This window comes from Phoxinus phoxinus (assembly GCF_949152265.1).
Source record: "Phoxinus phoxinus genome assembly, chromosome: 1".
NCBI classification, from domain to species: domain Eukaryota; kingdom Metazoa; phylum Chordata; class Actinopteri; order Cypriniformes; family Leuciscidae; genus Phoxinus; species Phoxinus phoxinus.
This window is the reverse complement of record NC_136876.1, coordinates 31,163,742-31,184,502: the sequence shown is the minus strand read 5'-3', so window position 1 is coordinate 31,184,502 and position 20,761 is coordinate 31,163,742. Positions and strand designations below refer to the sequence as shown.

Sequence of the window (20,761 nt, the reverse complement as noted above, 5' to 3'; positions counted from 1 at the left end):
TAACAGAAGGACAGAGGAGTCAATGTTAGATAATTCTCTTATATGCAAGGCCCTATTGAATGTAACGAAGGAAAAAAAGAATCACTGGACATGTTGCTTAAAAAGTCAGTAAGTGTTGTTTTGGATCGGCCACATATAGTTTCTTTCAGTCTGCTCTCTCTGGTTTTTAAAGGGATAGTTCACCCCCCCCCCAAAAAAAAAATCTGTCATTATTTACTCACCCTGATGTTGTTTCAAACCTTGTTCTGCTGAGGCACATCTTATAACTACTACAGTCCATGCTCTTTGCATGTTGTTTGAGCCCCAGTGTTATAAGTGAAATATCTTTATTTCTTTAATGCAGAAGAAAGAAAATCATATGAGGATGGAACGACATGAAGGTGAGTAAATAATGACAGAATTTAAATTTTCTGGATGAACTATCTCTTTAAGTAGCTGCTTTTCTTGGCCTGCAATGCAGTATGAATGACACCGAATCAAGGGACTTTATGTACTGTGTAGTCTCTTTAAAACTGAACATATGGAAGCTTCACGGCCATGTGGTGTTAATTGCAATATTATGTGGCAGAAGTGATTGAGATCTGCAAGAACAGCATGGGATACAGAAAAGATAAAGACAAATTTAGTGCGACTTTGGGTCCCAAATGACTCTTTGTAGAAATAAAATAAAATAAACTTTTGGAGAGCATGGAGTGTGTGACTCAGTGTGTGTGTGTGTGTGTGCTGTAAAGGGGAACTCCGATCTGTCCAGGCATGCCTCCAGCACGCTCTCTTTCCCATATAATGACTCATAGAAACGTGTTGTTTAAAGTAGGGGAATTCTGCCCTGGTCTGGCTGCCCAGCATGTTGGGGGCTAATGTGAGACAATGGCTCATGGAAAGCTTATGCTAAGAAGCGCTAGCCAATGAGAGAGCCTAAAACAGTCCCGCTGCAGTGTTTTTGGCGTATCGCACTGGAATGACATTTGGCAATAATCTGTTTGTCAGTCTAAACGCAGAGCAGAAACATATTCCAGCTAGGCAATTCAGGTTCTCTGTAACTGATGGAAAAACAGATTGCAGAGTTGAGAAATGTTCTATGTTCTGGCTTTGCCAAACCCGCCAATAGGGGAGCAGACTTCAACTGTTGCTGGGCAACTGTGCCAGTCCTGCCTGGAGAGAGTGCCAAGCTTAGAGAGAGCTGTGTGTGGAGCCATGTGGGTCGTGTTAGCCTTAACATTCCTGTTCATCTAGCTCATCTACTGCCACCAAGCCTAAGAAGATCACTCGGCTCTGGACGTCTCCTGAGATGGCACTGATGACTGGGTCTAAGTGACTCTTGAATATCTTCTGACACATGCCATGACCCAAAACGAGCTGAAAGCTGTCTATTCAATCTAAAGCATTTAATCAGATTAATATGCACAGCAAATTCAGTCATGCACAGTGTGCCTGGAGCAACAGTATGAGGGTGCAGGTGGAAACCAAAGAGGTTTATGATACTTTGAGAGAGCTATCTGTTAGCATTTCCATTCACCATAATGACAGTTGCTCAACTTGCACAGAGAAGCCAGTTTCACACTTTAATGAGCCCACCAAAAACCTACTATAACAGAATACTTGAATGGCCGTGGAGAAAGTTACTTTTGATCTACCAGCTAAGACTAACTGAAACCGTGCTAACCAGCCTTGGTGGGAAAAACAATTTGAAATAATTTTACGGACCACACTCAAAGTACGACTTAAAATACCGCATTTGGAGCTCTCAGTAACTTGAACTGGCTTGGTAACAGGGCTCACAGTGCTATGTTTGTAACCACAGAAAACAGTCATCACATGTGAATTTCAGGTATGAGAAGAGCAAATGTTTTGGAAGGGCTGAAAAACTGCTGTGGCTTATAGTCTTGAAAAGAAGAATGATGTCAGTGTAAATACATTGTTGACTCTAGATTTGAGCTGCTTTCTGAAAATCCAGGACAATCTCAGAATGTCGGAAACAATCTTTCATGAAGGAAGCCATACATACAAACAAACAAACAATAAATAAATACATTATATGGCACTATTTTTGATACATTGAATGCGTCGTTGCTGAATTAATTAATTAAGAATTTATTTAGTAAATATATATATATATATAGTCATTACAATAGGCAACATAAAATAAAATGATCATGTTAATAAATATAATAAAATGTAAGGATTTTGTGAAAAAATTATATGATCATAAGTCAAGACAACATATTGTTTTTTCCATTACTTTAACTCTTTAAAATAATTTAACCAATTTCAACTTTTTTTAAAGGTAGGGTAGGGAATTTCGGAGAGACTAGAAAAAGCTAACTAGCTTAGAAAGCATAAGATCCCACCCTCCCCAGAGCATCTCCAAAACTACACATTAACACAGATGCTCTGTGTTAGAGATGGCGTGACCCTAAGCACATAACATTAGAATAATATTCATCGTGAACAACTTACAGAGCTCTTACTTACCACCTGACTGCTGCAGCTTCATTTCGGCGTTGATAGTGTTGCCAGAGAAACGCATACATTCGAGTTTGAGGATGTGAACAGCTCCAGGTTGTCCTGAGAACATCACGGTTGCCATCTTGTCATTACAGTTACGATATGGCGAGAACGCAGCATAAACTCGTTGGTTTGGTTCAGGAGGAATTTTTAAAGGCGGCAGCTTTTTGTTTGTAGTGCTCGTCTGTCCAAAACTCTGCACCGAATGCAATGATTGGACGAACATTTTTTGAAGACTTTAACAGAAGATATATATACATGTTTGAATATTAAAATTGCTATCAGGATGTGAAGAGAGTTTTAAAGTAGGCATATAACAAAAAGGCTTTATGAAACAAATTGCCTAGCCTTTAAGTTACAAGATTCAACTAGACAATATTTTTTTAAATGACTTGTACAGCCAATTTGATCATAATTGAATATGGCAGCAACTAAACTTAAAGGGTTAGTTCACCCAAAAATGAAAATAATGTCATTAATGACTCACCCTCATGTCGTTCTAAGCCCGTAAGACCTCCGTTCATCTTCGGAACACAGTTTAAGATATTTTAGATTTAGTCCGAGAGCTTTCTGTCCCTCCATTGAAACTGTATATACAGTATACTGGCAATGTCCATAAAGGTAATAAAAAGATCATCAAAGTAGTCCATGTGACATCAGTGGGTTAGTTAGAAGTTTTTGAAGCATCGAAAATACTTTTTGGTCCAAAAATAAAACAAAATAAGACTTTATTCAGCATTGTATTCTCTCCCGGGTCTGTTGTGAATCTGCGTTCACGACTCCGCAGTGACGCTGCTGACGGAAGACGCTGATGACGTGTTATCTGGTGCGCCCGAGCTTCGTTTACAGTCTGAGGGAGACGCACGCTATATTCAAGCTATTCTACATTGTTTGCGTGGATATCATTTTTTTAATGGTGCGTAAATGTGCATGTCGCGGATGAGACACTTTTACAGCGTGCGTTTCCCTCAGTCTATAAATGAAGCTCGGGCGCACCAGAAATACACGTCATCAGCGTCTTACGCCATCAGTGTAACTGTGAAGGATTGACAACAGACAAGGGAGAGAATACAATGCTGAATAAAGTCTTATTTTGTGTTATTTTTGGACCAAAAAGTATTTTCGATGCTTCAAAAACTTCTAACTAACCCACTGATGTCACATGGACTACTTTGATGATCTTTTTATTACCTTTCTGGACATGGACAGTATACCGTATATACATTTTCAATGGAGGGACAGAATGCTCTCGGACTAAATCTAAAATATCTTAAACTGTGTTCCGAAGATGAACGGAGGTCTTACGGGCTTAGAACGACATGAGGGTGAGTCATTAATGACATTATTTTCATTTTTGGGTGAACTAACCCTTTAAGTTTTTAAGTTGAATTAGGGGGATTTTTTTTTCTGTGTAAACATGAAATATTTTGGAGAGCGAGTTGATATGCAATTGATACATGCAGGCAGGACTTGAACCTGTGTCCCATTGACATTATATCACTGTACCATGGCTCCTTTTATTCTATGACAGCTCACAATGATTTTTCAGCGGCGTTATTGGTATTCAGGAATATGAGGAAATGAGTCAGACTTGAAGACCTTGTCATCTTTGTTGTACTAGCCTGTGTCTGGGTTCAAGAGCTCTTGTATCTTCTGGTCAGCAGTGAACAGATGTTTTCCAGGACATCATTGAGTAAACATCTCTTCCTCTACGTCTCCTGTGCCATATGACAGGTTGGAGAGTTGTTTGTCGGGAAGGTGCGAAGCCTCCACCTTCATCATACTAGAGACACCCTAGACATTTATCATGGATTTCAAAACTACATAACGGCTGTATGCTAATGATGATATTTTGAGACACAAAATGTCTACTGCATGATAGCCGTCTTAAAATTTGTTCTGGAGTTTGTGCATGTGTTATGAGTGGGAGGTCTTAAGCTTGCTAGGTATGGATGGGACTTTTGGTCAGTAATATGAGTATTTGTCTGACAGTGAAACCTGCAGACAGCATTGTGGCTTAACTACAAAGTCCAATGTTAACATTGGCTCTGAGCTTTGCATTGCCTGAGTGTTTCATCATCATGATTTAAGGCCATTGTCTCCTACTCTCAAGGCTATGGATTTCCCCCATGAGTTTGTCTGTGTGCAACCACCAATGAACAGAGGCGGACAGAGTACACAGCTTCATTACTTGAGTAAAAGTACAGATACCCCTTGCTAAATTTTACTCAAGTACAAGTAAAAGTACAACAGTCAGATGTCTACTCAAGTAAAAGTACTGACTTGTTTTTAAAAGTACTTGAGTATCAAGAGTACATTTTCTAAATATTGCATTACTACTGCCACAGTGCTTACATTTATGTACAGAAACGTCCTACATGGAGTTATGAAAAATGTTAATACCTTGGAGAATGTAAAAGGAATTGAAAGTAAAATCAAGTAATTTTCATCTTTTTACCACGTTGCTTTATTTAACATTTCGCACTTGCCCACAAGGCAATAGCACAATGGCAACGCTCTGACAAACCTCTGCTAGAGTTTTAATGGATTTTTTTGCACCCACATTTGAACTAACAATTGTGTGTATATGTGAGTTTCTCTGTTTTTTCATCAATCAAATCAATAAACCTAAACCAGCAAAGAAGGCAATATAGCAATGTTCTGACACACCTCTGAACCACACCTCTGAAAGCTGATTGCTGATAGGCTGTCCCAATCAGTGTCGTCACAATCCAGTCACGTTTGAGAGGGAAACAACAAATTGAGGGTTTCCAAGTTTTTTTTTCTGTTTTTTTTTTCCGAAGAAGTAACGGGTACTCAGTACTCACGGTTATGGATAAAAATGTAGTGGAGTAAAGAGTACAAGATTTGACTCTCAAATGTACTTGAGTAAAGTCACGAGTACTCCCCAAAAATGATACTCGAGTAAAGTACAGATCCCTCAAAATTGTACTTAAGTACTGTACTCAATTAAATGTACTCCGTTACTGTCCGGCTCTGCCAATGAATACATTTATTCTATTGCTTGTGATACTATTTTAATGAAATTTACAGCCTTTGAACAACATACATGTTTGATGTGCCAACAGTAGCCTATAGCTACAAATGCATTATTTTATTAAGCAAAATCACACAAACACGAGTGCTGTCGTTATAAATATCAGCACAGCAGTAAAACAAGCAGTTGATATCAAGAACGAAACTTAATCTTTACAGAAACAATCGATTTCTCAGATTCCAAGCTTGCACTTGCCTCCACCATTTGTTATTATGAATTTCTCTATTGTATTATATTTTACATATGTTCAACTTGTAAATAAGATAAATATTCGACTATTTTTCCAATAGCCCAGGGATTCTTCACGGTTTCAGGTGTGCAGACAATCAAGAATTCATGAATTAATATTTAAATATCTAAAGAAAACAGGAATAATAAATAGAATGTGTGTTTTTTTTTCCTTCTTTTTCTTTTTCTTTCTTTTTTTCCTCTCTTCCAAAACCAAGTATACTCCACTCCAGATCAGTAGGTGGCGGGAATGCACCATTTATATTGGTCTGCCAATCCGCCATTAAACACCAGAAGAAGATGAAGTTTCAGGTGTGCATCTCTGCGCTTGCGTGTAACTCCAGTAGATGGCGACAAGTTACTTTTTTATGAGTGAGTCATTGAATCATTCATTGAACCGATTCGTTCAAACACTCGGATTCAATGTCTGGGTAGAGACGCGTCGCTCAAATGGATTCTGCTTTGACGTCGTATCGTATGGATATAGGTTCAGAGCAAAAATAGACAAAGTAACTGGCAATAATGTGTCTAAAATGTAAGTTACTTAATATTAACTCATTTTTGGTTTGTTTTAACTGTTGTATAAAAAGCAATATTACATAGGCATGGGTGTGGGGACGAACCTTCTGAAACTCTACAGCCTTGCTTCCCTTCAGGAGAACTTCCTGTTAGTTAACTTGATATGTCAGCGCTGTGATTTATCTCCTGCACATATGGAGGCATGATTAGTTTTTGTCTTTTGTTACTGATAGTCCTGTTGATTTATACCGGAGCTCCGTGCCTCAGGCCTGACCTCCCAAAGCATCGTCTCGTTAAATCAGCCTGTTCTCCATCACTGTAATATATACGGGATGAGGATGTAAATAATTAGAGTATACATCGTAATCCCCTCTAAAAGGGTGAAATTGAGTGTGACGGTGTGTATATGCTTGCGATCTCCCTCATCATGCTTACAGTGCATATCTCACCAACAGGATAGCATCAGCTCGACCTTTAGTCGATAAACTAAACTTTCATTATATATAATGAAAAACTTAAATGTTTTTCATAAAATGTTTTAGCTCCCAAGGCAAATGATGCCTTGGGAGCTAAATATAAACATTTAAAAAAATCTAAAACTAAAATGACAAGCACATAACCAAATTACTAAAACTAAAACCCAATTCAAAATATTAATACTATAATAGAATAGCCTATAAATACTACTAAAATAAACACTGTTCCAAAGTCTTAAGATCACATTGAAAATCAGATTTAAAATTTAATTTAATTGTGGAAATAAACAAAGTTTTAAAAAAATATCATCATCATAGAATTTACATACATGATGTAAATAAATGGGAATTATTTGATTATGCAATATTTAATCCAGTATTAAGATTGCTAGATCACTACTGAAACTTGTGTAATTAAAGTTGGCATGAGATGGAAGTTCACCCCATTTTCTAAATGCATGTTATTAATATTTTTGTGAATGATTCGTAGAAGCCTTTGCTTCTTTTTTTGTTTTGTTTTTTATTTAGCAAAATTTTAATCAATGTCATAACCTGATCCCTGGTGAAACGACAGACTTCTCTTTGGTAACATATGCCTCTATCTTACTGCAAGCTCACATTTAGCAGATCTGCCTCCGTCCAAACAGTAATTGATTGAGAGAACCAAGTCCTAGCCATAAAAAAAATGTCTCTGTATTATTCACTTGGATGTATGTCACAATACTGAAGAAAAGATTTGCAGTGACTTTAAAGCAAATTAGGACCGACCTAATTTTGTTATTTTTAATGTTTTATTCAAATTGTTATGCTGATAATATAATTTGTCGTCAGAATTTTCACCATTAGTCACAGACTTTTCAACCACATTTTGGATCCATGTTTCATGGAGAGAAGTGGATTTTCAGTCGTTTCTCTGGCCTCGTTTTACTCCCGTGGCCTTTGTTCTGCTCGTCCAGACGCCTCTCTGTTTGAAATGTTTTTGGAGAGACCTGGCCCTCTCCCCATATGACTCCTCCATCCACGAAAACCTCCAGAGCGCAGTAACACTGCACAATCTCGCGGCCATCCTTAAATCATCCCTGGAATGTAATCTTAACAGAGTATTAATGGTCTCTCTTTAAAGCAGGGCCGGGACGGCTTCATTAATGCATGGTGGCCTGTAGAAATGCTCCTCTCGGCCCAACGCAGATAAGTGCTGCACAAAAGACCGGAAACAGTCTACAGATTTGAAATGTGAACATTCATTGATGATTATGTATTGAGAAGATTTGTTTTCAGTGCTGGATGTGTAAACACAACCGCTTGTTTTCCCACCATTCTGATCATTTAATAATGTCTATTTTGAGTGCTACACCTGTGAAACCGAGTATTTGGCATTTTTACAGCGTGTGCTGGTATTGATGATGTTATATGGCTGGTGTGCACATGCGTTTTGTTTGTGTTACAGCAATACGTCTCTCTGCATCTGTGTGCTATTGTGTGTTTGTCAGCTGTTGTGTCAGGCCATGCCCATTTCTCCTCTCTGATTGGAGAGCAGCAGAGCCTCTCAGCGTTCCCGTGAGTAATGCAGGGCCGCTGATCCAGGGTGTGTCGTCTCCTTACTGACTGACAAACCCACTCCAGCTCTTAGCCCGCTGCTCACCAAACTCTGCAGCTTCACACAAGCACCATGGTTATAGTTATTCGCTACAATTCCACCCATTTCAAATAGCGAAAAACCTGAATATAGCAAACATAATTTGCGATTATTTGTAGCACTTGCATAACAGACTTCCATAACTCTATCATTTGTTCACCTCAGTCGAGTATACACTTTTTTTTTTGTGTAAAAAAATATGCACCTCGATACAAATGAAATATTTACCAGATATTGTTTGATTTTGTTTTTTAAAGCTTTGGTGTAGTGATTTTTACACCATACTAAAGGCTCTGTATGACAACGTACACTATAACATTCAAAAGTTTGGGGTCAACTTTAACCTTAATAAACAACTTTATGATGAGGATTTTTTTTTACAGGTTTTCATTTATTAATGTTTGAAAAGCTGCTGATAATATATTTCATAGTTTCATCAAGGCTGCATTATTTGATTAAACAAATGCAGTAAAAGCAATAGAACTGAAGTATTTTCAATTTAAAGCAACTGTTTTCTATTTGAATCAATTTTAAAATGTAATATATTCCTGTGATGTTAAAGCTGATTTTTCAGCATCATTACTCCAGTCTTCAGTGTCACATGATCATTCAGAAATCAGTCTAATATGATGATTTGATGCAAGAAACATTTATGATTATTATCAGTGTTGAAAACAGTTGGGCTGATTAATATTTGTGTGGAAACTGTGATGGATTTTTTTTTTCAAGATTCTTTGATGAATAGAACATTTTAAAACAACGTTTATTTGATAGATACATATTTTGTAACATTGTTAATGTATTTACTGTCACCTTTGATCAATTTAATGCATCCATAAAATATTAACTTCGTAAAAAAAATACTTACTGACCCTGAGGTTTGAATGGTATTGTTTTACTTTATTCTTTAGGAAGAGAGTCTCCCACAATATCATTCTTAGGGTCATTGACTCCTGCCATAGACTAATTAAAACTGTATCATATTTTATCAGGATAGGATAAAACAAACAGTCATCTTGATTCTGATTGAATTAAAAACAGGATGACGACAGTCATTGAGCCAGTTCTATTTGTAAAAAAGAAGACAGAATTACTATGCAGCTTCAAAGATTGACTTTTATTGAAATTCATGAGATTGATTCCAATCCATTGAGTTAAATAAGTTAATGTCCTGACTTGTTGTCCCCGTGCGGGTGTAAGGGCAGGAGTTAAAATAAATACCAGAAATACTTCTATTATTATCTTTTTTCTTTATAATAAGTGAGAGAGCAATAGAAGACATCGAGAACATTTCCGAGTAGAAATTAACATCTGGTATGTGCTTTTATATTATCCAGTACATGAATCCACATGATGTGTGACCTTTAAAGTGCATTCTGTTTCTCAGTTTGTGTGAACAACTTGTATCTGGTCTGGATTATCTATCTAGTTCTCCTGTTTCTGACCTCAGCGCAGGTTCAGGAGGCCTGAGGGATGACATACACTGAGATGAAGTGTGCAGAAGGACCTCGTTTCTGTATCCCATTAACATCACCTCGTAAAATGCTCCTACACGACACGAGCAAACTGACACCCATATGTTAGCTGGCTCAGCTTTCTGCAGGTATGGCATTTTTGGTTTTCATTTAGCCCTTGGCTCACACAGTGGTGATGGATTGTCAGAAAACGACGTGGTTGCGGGTGTAAGGATCTACCCGACCCTCTATCAAGCCATTTGTGCATTTCTGTGTGTTGTTTTGCCTTGGCAGAAGTGGCCACTCATCTGTGTCTTATATTAGCGTCAGGAAACTCACACCTTAGCAGTGCGTCCATCACATATTTAGAAAATCACTCTGCTAAGGAACTTGAAATAGAAGTTAACTAACTGCATAACAGCTGATGTATTAATTAGGGTTTACTTCGCATCTATTACAAAACATACCCAGTTTTAAATGGCAAATTAACTAACTACTAATTAAGGTCATCACAATTTTGGCATCTGACAGCACATGTCGACTTCGAATGCTGATGTTAACTTCCATTAGTGAGTCATGGGTTGAATTTCACAAGGAACAGGCTCAGGATAATGTGTGTGTGTGTGGGTTTCCTCCGTGGCCTCTGTCATAAACACTGACTTGTTAATCCTGTGGGTCAAATCGCTGGGCTGTTGGAGAGGGGTGAGAGATGCTGAGAATACCTGGCTATATTAAGCCACCCTCTTCATCAAAAACATCCTCTGTCCAGTGTTATTTTGGACCCCAATGATTTTCATTATTTAGAACAGGACATTTGAAACGTTGCTTTCTTCTTCTTTTTTTAATGTTCCACAGAAAAGGGAAGGTTTGGAAAGACATGAAGGTGAGTAAACAATGACATAACCTTAATTTTTGGGTGAAATAACCATTTAAAGACACACACACACACATATATTGGGACCCCCTCGAAAATGAGATGTTACATATCAAGGGGCGATCCTTTCAATAAGATTCAAATATATATGTGTGTTAGGACATTTAAATACCTTAAAATAACAACATTCATTACTACATTAAAAATGTGTAAATATTTCTATTTCAAATAAATGTTATTCTTTTGAACATTTTATTCAACAAAGAATCCTGATTTTTTTTTAAACAGAACACATTTTTTTCACAAACATATTAAGCAGCACAACTGTTTTGAACATTGATAAAAATAATAAATGATTGATCATCAAATCATCATATTATAATGATTTCTGAAGGATCACGTGACACTGAAGACTGGAGTAATGATGCTGAAAATTCAGCTTTGATCTCAAGAATAAATTACGTTTTAAAATACATTTAAACAGTTATTTTAAATTTTAATAATATTTCACAATATTGCTGTTTTTACTGTATTTTTGACTAAATAAATGCAGCCTTGGTGAGCAGAAGAGACTTCTTTTAATAACAAAAAAAATTAGTAACTACAATAAGGTTTCGTTTGTTATTATTTAACAATGAACAATACTTCTACAGCATCTTCTTAATGTTAATGTTAATTACATGAACTAATGCACTAATGTTAACAGATACAACTTTTGATGTTAACTAATGCACTGTGAACTAACCAGAACAGTTGTAATTTTATTAACATTATCAAAGGCTGATAAACGCTGTTGTCCTTCCTCTGCACCTGTGCAGTAGATGTGCTGTGCGGTCTGGACCTCTCATTTAGTCCATTTAGCATCATCAATTTCTACCAGTCTAGCTGGCCTGGCCCACAATGGGCTAAATTTGGGCACTGATGCTCCTCTTTATCTTCCTGCAACAAAGATGTCAACTCCCCTGATGTACTCATTCAAAGAGCATTCAGCACAAGTGGGTCAAGGCAGTGGTTGATTCCCTCATCCAGCCTGCACAAGCAAAAGTGTGTATTTAAGGTTGAATACTGCTTTTCAGATGGTAATCAATACTTTCACTAGACGGCTCTGGTGGCGTAAGAACCCAGCAAATATGTTGCTCCATTAATACTAATTTGTTAAAAAATATTCACTTTTTTTTTCAAATTACATTATTTGTTCTTTTTAAAGTGTAGCGTTGTCATTATTTTGTTTGTCAAGAGAATGTGAGGTCTTTGTTTATATAACCATTCTCTTAATATTGATAGTATGCTATTTACTACATATGTGTAAATAAAACACATTTGTGACATGCTAATATACACAGTGATTGCAAAATGAATGCTTTTTGTGAACCAAAAAGGCTTTTAAAACTGTCTAGCTCATGACAAGTGTCACCATACTGTATATCAACAGTCCATTCATCTGTGGCCTGTAGTTCACAAATGCATACAAAAAAAATGGACATTATTTCTAGCAGAAGAGCGAGCTCTTGCTGTACACACTGGAGAAGTGTTTTTTTTTATTATAGAAAAATCCTGTTTACCACTAGGCTAGACTCATTAAACATGATGTTGAGGAAGGGTAAACGGCCCCTGTTATTTTGGAGCTGTCAGTTGTGTACACTAGAGCGCTCGGTGAACTACATGAAACAGTCATTCTCTGCCAAATGTGGACGATTTTGGCAAGACAACTCCATTTATACTTAGTTTAAGCATTGTAGACATGATGAACATAGTGGTCCTTGTATTTTTTAAATCTCATAGCAAGTTAAACATTTCTGGCACTGATTCAAGCTGTGAAAAGGCACATTGTTTGGCATTTACAGTAGAACTATAGCATCGTTCAATTGCAATGAAAGAAACATATTTGTTAACTTTAAGAAAGTGAAGGATCATGGCTTTTTAAATACGTTTTATAACTTTTTTTTTATAAAAAACTAGATGAGTAAAGTTGGTAAACAAGTTGCGAATAAGTTGGCGTAAGAAAGCTATGAACCTAAACTAAAGTAGTTTTACCAGCTTTTTAAGGTTTTAAGTTTATAGGTTTTAAGTTCGAAATAGTTATCAATAAACTTTATAAAATTAACAATCAAATCCAAACTAAAACAGACACTTCTCAGAACATAGCACAGCATTCTTAGTCTCGTACTGTAGAGTTTGACAATAAAACATCTGCCTCAGATTAAATAAATGTAACACACACCTGTCGGTTAAGATTCGCTGATTCTGAAATAAATATTTATGCATGCGACTGTCTCAGCAAATCCAAGAGATATCAGCAAGAAAAAAACATTCAGTCCAAATTCATGTGTGCTGTGCCGCCATTTACAATCTATTGTGGGATGACATCAGAAAAACAGCTGAAAATTGTGAAATTCCCATGATAGGGATAGTAATGATTCTTTTTTAAAATTTAATTACAACTTACATTTACATTCAGGGCATTTAGCAGTGTCATTAAAAAGTGCTTTATCTTGACATATGACAATATTGTGGTCAAAAGATGACCAAGATACTTGACTTGGCACTTTCAAAGATCTTTTTATCACAGTTTCACAAGAAACTTAAGGCATAATTGATAGTTGAGAATGGTTGAGATAACGGAGACTTTCTGGATTTGCTTGCATGTATCTTCTTTTCTCTGTACATCACTAGTCACTGGAGATTTACAGTTGTAAGGGTTTGGGTTAGTTGAACAAGTTGACATGTAGTTGCAAAGTTACTTATAATTAGTAAAATGTCTGTTTGGAGTAAAATAAAATAAAGTGTTAGCAGATATTAAACAGTCTATTAATACTCTGAGAGTTAGTTAACATGCAGTTGCAAAATTACGTATAGTTATAGAGAATGTCAGACCATAAATAGACAATAGAAAAATAAAGAAGAAATTATTAATATACATTTATGGAAATGTCAATAATTCCATGTAATGTAATTTAACTTATTGGTTACTTTACTTATGTCTGAAACATACATCTTTTGAGAAAAGAAATGTATTGGATCTCTCTTACAAAAGGAATTTTTATTTGGCCTCTCTTGTCTGGGATATGAAAATGCTTTTGGCTGCCCATGATGGATTGGCAATAGACTGACTTTACCACACAGTTGGTTCATACTCTCCAGTGTGTTTATGACTGCTCATATTGCATATCATTCAGATAGTTACAGGCCCAAGTCTTTACCACATTAGGGATTCGAAAAAGTCCAGTTCTCAGGAAATTGTTTTGTCCATTTTTGATCCTTTTAACTCATTGCTAAAAGGCCTGTCATGGAATTATAGGGTGGACAAAAAGTTTGATAAATACTGTTTTCAAACAAATTTTGTGCCTTGTATAAATTCATAATTTTCCCTTTTATAAACAAGAGGTCCAATTTGTGCACAAATTCAACCGCACTCTGTCACAATCACTTTCCGGCTTCCGAAACTGATTTGATTTCATCTTGACGCTTTTATGAATTCTGAATTCCTGTCATCTATATGTTTGATTGACCAGACGCTCTTCAGAAACTTTCTCTGTTTGACAGATGGTAAATAATTTACATGTGCAGTTATTAGGGCTGTGTGATATGAAGAAAAATGGGTAACACTTTATAATAACTGCACGCTATTAATCATTAGTTAAGCATTAGAAAACAGTTAATTCATAATTTATAAAGCATTAATATACATTAAAAAGCAGTTTATAAATACAGCTACAAATGCTTTATTCTTGATTTATAAGCATATCTATTTGTAATTTCAAAATGAAGTATAGCATTATTTACAAACCAGTTATTTAAGAGTTGTCAGTGATTCATAAGATCACTTAGAAAGTATTAGTAAATGTAGTAAATTCATGTATTATAAAGCATTTAGTAGTGGTGAGTTAACTATTTTGTGAGCTCATCTAAAGTGAGGACTATTCATGCCTTGTAAAGCATTTACAAAGGAGATTTAAAGGCTCATTTGTCTTCTAAACAGAAAAAAAGACACAAACACAACACAGTGATACAGAACATAGAAATATTAACAGCCTTTAAATCTCCTTTGTAAATGCTTTACAGTGCATAAATAGTCCTCACTTTAGATGAGCTCACAAAAATAGTTAACTGACCACTACTAAATGCTTTATAACTACCTGAATTAACCATGAATTACAGTATAAATACATGTTAATAAAGCATTTACTAACACACTAAGTAACTATTACTATATGTCTGAATAATAAGATGTATGAATGTACATTTAAATAGTTTATTAATCATTTACATACACTTTCTAAGTAATATTATGAACCACTGACAACTCTTAAATAACTGGTTTGTAAATAATGCAGTACGTAATTTAGAAATTATAAATTGATCATTACTAACATATGAAAATATAATTATTAAACACATTATAGATTTGCTTTTAAATCAAGAATAAAGCATTTTTAACTGTATTTATAAACTGCTTATTATTGTCTATTAATGCTTTATAAATGACAAATTAACTGTTTACTAATGCTTAACTAATGATTAATAGTGTGCAGTTATTATAAAGTGTTACCGAAAAATGCGATATGCGATAACTCCTTAAATAATGCGATATTCAAATTGCGATACGATAATGCTTAAAGTGTGTAAAATATACTTACCGGTAAATTATCTTTAAAATATATTTAAAATGATATAACCTACATGTGTTTCACATTCTTTTTATGACAAGAAAGTGAACATCAGTGTTTTACTGTAGCATAAGAAGTGTTATTTTAACATCAGTGTAAACCACAGAGTTTCAGGTTATCCTACATTAGGTTTTTTTAATAAAAGACACTGAATCATAAAATATAAAAATAAAACATTGCTTAGTTTTCACTGTATGAATTAAATATATCCAGATACTTATTAAACCTAAGAAATGTTTTGTCTTTAGTTCATGACCCCATTTATTGCAAGCTGTTGCGATATGCATATTGCGATATGTACATTTGCGATATTTCGATAAATTTGATATATTGTGCAGCCTAGTTATAGATATCATAGGACATATTCATGCCAGATGACAGACTGTGTAAGTCCACATGAAGCATTCGAATAAAAGACGTTTTGTCTGTTTCTTTAAAAAGCTTATTTGTCATGCCTTGACGGACATGCTAGGAGGGAATACAGAGAAAATTGTTTGCCTTGAACTAAAAATATATTTGGTGGTATAGAGCACACCACAAGGCTGAAGACCGCTGGCTGGGTACGTCTGAATGTGTAATTAGTTTCATGTTCACAATAGGACTTCAGTTGTTCATGTATCATATATATATTTTTATGCACATCACTTCTTTTTCTGTGATAACTGTACTCCTGCTTTCTCTGTTTCCAACTCATATCTCGCCACTGCCGTCTCTCTCGTTTTTCACTTAAACAAACGCAGATTTCTTCACCTCTGCTCATCTTGTTTCTTATATATGATAGAATCTTTCGTTTCTCCTGGCAGATCTTTCACTGTTCACAAAGTTTTGGCAGAGCTCTAACAGACCACAGGGCATGTTTGCGAATCATTTTAATCACGAGGTGTATGATTTATTCTGGCATTCCCTCTCCTTATTCCATCCAGCAGAGACTTTAGAGTCTGTGTATCTTGGTTACGTTTGCTTTGCATTAACAATGCTATGTATATACACCCGCACACTATATAAATATATATAGCCAACAATTTGACAATTACACCTGGGTAAAACTACTACAGTGTGTAAATGAATACTTAAAAGGAGTACTTTGATTGTGGTTTGAGCTTTTTATGTAGTTTATCCAGTTGGAGCTGGATGGTTCCTACAGGCCTGAGGCCTCTTCCTGCTCCGGAGAAGAAAACAACACTGTGCGTCTGTAGCAGGCACCAGAAACAACACCACTTTAAACAACTGAGAGGCGGATTGCTGTGTTCTGTTAAAAGACTGGCTTCAGTTTTAGTCAGGAATCAGGATCATCAAGCACCTATTCTTGCAGTCCTGGCTCATTTGGTGCTATATAGGCAAGATAAGATAAAAAAAATAAAAACATTTAAACAACTTTTTCATGTATATGCATGAATACGTCCTATGAAACCTAAACTCCACATGCAAATTATTTACCATCTGTCAAGCAGAGAAAGTTTCTGAAGAGTGTCTATATATACATGTAGCTATATATATCATTTTTATTTGTTTGTTTTATTTTGTTTTAGTTAATAATAGCCTACTTCAAGTTAAACTAACAAGAGTGTGTTCACACTTGGCAAGTTTGGTTAGATCAAAATGAACTCGATTGCTTGCCGTTCGTTCGAATAAGTGTGAATGCTGCCGCGGGTGCTTTTACAGCTGACCGTTTTCTCCCTTGGTTCGGTTCGTTCGTAGGTATATGTGAACACGGCAAACGCACTCGGAGCACGTCAGCGCCATTCAAAACCAAAGCGCGCCTTTTCATTTTAAGTCTAGTTGGTCTTCTCAGCAATAGGTAAATGGTAAGAATATTGTCCCGGCGAACTTTTGATTCCTGCTCAAAATAAAGTAGTAGTAAAAAAAAACAAAAAAACACAATAAGCCCGCAAAGCTGTTGTCTGGCCAATGGCCATCCTGACGGATGACATCTTTGAGCGAAAATAAAAGATAAATCTCGGAAAATAAACATGCACTCTGACCAATTAAAGAAGAGTTTACTCGCACGTGCCTTATATTAATAAAGTTCGGTCTGTTTGGAAATATTGTCTTGTGAAAGCGAAGCGAACCAAGATGAAATTGCAACATTGTAACGATTTTAGCCCCGGTTTCGAAACAAAGCAATCGATCTACAGGTGTGAAAATGTATGGCAATAGCTGAAATAAAGTTAAAGTTTTTTAAATTTCATTTTTAATACTAAAAAAAAAATGCTATGTATATGATGTATTATCACATCATCACCACATAAAACGATCACGAGTAATTTGCAGTAACAATGAACTAAATTAAACAAATGAAACAAAGTTTAATGGGAATTGACTGTGAAGCATTAATATCTAAATGGTTTCCAGATAAACAAATTCCTCAGTGTTGCTCCGGAGGTGTGTCTGTGCTGAGTCACCACATCTGTGTCACCTTTCATTTCTCTTCCCCACCCAGTCACAGACCACTGCCTCCTCACTCCTCAACAACACACAGCTGCCGAATCACACACAAACACACACTATTCATGAGCGTTGGGATCGCTCAACAAGTTTTCACTCGTGGTTATTATGCATGCATGGATGTTTGTAAAAAGTGAGTGTGATTCATGCAGAGGTGGACAGTAACAAAGTACATTTACTTGAGTACTGTACTTAAAAACACTTTTTGAGTATCTGTACTTTACGTGAGTATTATTTTTTCTGGAAACTTTTTACTTTAACTTCACTACATTTGAAAGACAAATATCGTACTCTACTCCACTACATGTATGTCAAGGTCCTTGAGTAGAAAGTAGTAACGTCAGGGATGATTTTGGTTGCAGGGGTTGCATTTTGGTTGGAAATGAAAGTTGGGTTGACGTCAGAACTCGACTGATGTTGGTTTACCCGATTTTCAACCACAATACAACGTCTGTCCAACGTTGGAGATTTTGTCATTGTTTTGGAGGACACTAGCTTATAGATAACAGTAAGGCTAACATATTCATACTAAAAGCCAAAAAACTGGGACCAGCCATTTGTGTGTCCGAAACCATTGTGGACGTTATTGAGTACACTTATTCAATCCCACGACTGGAACTGTGTTCTAGAAATAAATGTGATATTGATATGAGGGTAGATTCAGAGGCATAAGGTACTCTAAGTATTACATGCAACAATAATAAAACAATGCATTGACATTTACTTTTTACTTTTGATACTTAAGTACTTTTAAAAACGAGTACTTCTGTACTTTTACTTAAATAAAAATTGGTCTTTAAAACTTTTACTTGTAACGGAGTAATATTTTAGCAGTAGTATCTGTACTTTTACTTGTGTACTTTGTCCACCTCGTGTGAACTCTGGGTTGGAGTGCATTATAAAATCACATGCATGTCACCGCTTTCCTGTGAGCTTAATCAATATTACATACTACAGTCACAGAAGTAGATCACAATGTGTGATACTCAAAGGAGATGTTTGAAATCAACATCAGCGTTCATAAGAAGTATCCATGACATAAATGAGTGAGTGGTTGACCTCCATTTCTCTCAAATTAAACAATGACAGAACCAAAATCCTGCTAGTTGGCCCAACATCTTTTTCTTCTCTGACCTCTGATGATCAAGTAAAGCCTTCACATGCTGTATGTAACCTGGGTGTGATGTTTGACTCATTACTCAAGCCCATATTAAGCACAACATCAAGTCTCCTCATCTGCAACTCCAAACCTTTATTTGTATTTCACTTATCTTTAAAGATGCCGAAATTGTAATCCATGCCTTTATAACCTCACACCTATTAATGTAACTCCCTTCTAACTCTCTTACTCCTTAAACTGTTTAAGCAGTTGATTTTTCCTGAACTCTGCAGCCCATAACACTCCTATTGTCCTCCAAAGGCAGTAACTTCAGGGTCATGGCACCAACATTCTGGAATACCCCCCAATATCTCTCTAAAATATCAAAACTCAGATTAAAATCTGAACTGTCATTCAGATGTGTGTAATCTTTGATTCCCTCTAGTGCTGTACCTGTTCTTGTTTTTATATTAGTTGTATCTGTCTTTTTCTTTTGCTCACAGCGCTTGTAATGCGAGACACAACACCACAAAGACATCCGTCTGCCTGCATTCAGTACATAACCAACCAATTAAACAAATGGATTGCTATGAACTTTTTACATTTATCCATTTAGCAGACGCCTTTATCCAAAGCGACTTACATTGCATTTAAAGGTACATTCTTAGTTATTGTTCTTATATTGTGCTATCATGATATGGAAAAACACTATACTGACTTTTAAAGCCACTTGTTTGTAAAGTCATTAAATTCTTTATTTGTCTTCTACAATAATGTCTTTGAATTATCTTCATTTGTTTTGGGTTTTTTCTCAGCAAGTATTAGTATTGATTGATTAATGCAATTTGTTTGCTTAACATTTTAAATCTATGGAGATCCATAAATTATTTCAATGAGCAAAAAAGTTCACAGTCGTACTCTTATAGCCTAGTTTTTTCTGTTTACAAAGGCTGCATTTATTTGATCAAAAATACAGTAAAAACATATTAATGTTGTTAAATATTATTACAATTTAAAATAACCCTTTTCTTTCTACATATATTTGAAACTGTAATTTATTCCTGTGATGTCAAAGCTGAATTTTCAGCATCATTACTCCAGTCTTCAGTGTGACATTATCTTTCAGAAATCATTATAATATGCTGATTTGCTGCTTAAGAAACATTTATTATTATAATCAATGTTGAAAACGGTTGTGCTGCATAATATTTGTTTGTGGAAACTACAATAATTTTGTTTTTCAGTATTCTTTGATGAATAGAACGTTAAAAAAAACAGCATTTATTTAAAATAGAAATATTTAGTAACATTATACGTCTTTACTGTCACTTTTGATCAATTTAATGTGCCCTAAATGATTAGTTTCTAAAAAACACGACTGACCCCAAACTTTTGATACGGATAGAGTAGATAATATATTGTACATAATGTATATTTCAGTGTGTAAAGTGTCTGAAATATTGCTATGGTCTTTAATGGCCATGCCTTTCTCTTTGGCTTATTTTTGCACAGGGACGTCCTGACCCAAATCATCTTCTGCTCTCAGCGAAGGGAAATGCTGTGATAATAGTGAAGTGCAAATGAGACATGTGGGACTGCAGGCAATCTCAAAGAGCAGCTCGAGATTCCACAGGTCTACACCCTCATGCATCCTCTCCGAGCTGAGTCACTTTTTCTCTCAGCCGCTGTGCAGGCTAATACCTGCCCCTCACTAAAATGAGACCATACACACCGTTTATTGAGTTTGTCAGTGTGATTTCCACGTGACATTATAATAAGATAGAACGCACAGTCGCACAC

The 20,761-nt window shown here is 35.8% G+C and overlaps 1 long non-coding RNA gene across 1 annotated transcript; it reads left to right on the top strand.

Moving 5' to 3' along the window:
* Positions 1 to 6,032: 6,032 nt before the first annotated feature.
* Positions 6,033 to 20,761, top strand: LOC306999109. Its single transcript, XR_013797727.1, has 4 exons — positions 6,033 to 6,326; positions 9,873 to 10,025; positions 10,732 to 10,759; positions 20,474 to 20,761. It is a non-coding gene; the product is annotated as an uncharacterized lncRNA (long non-coding RNA).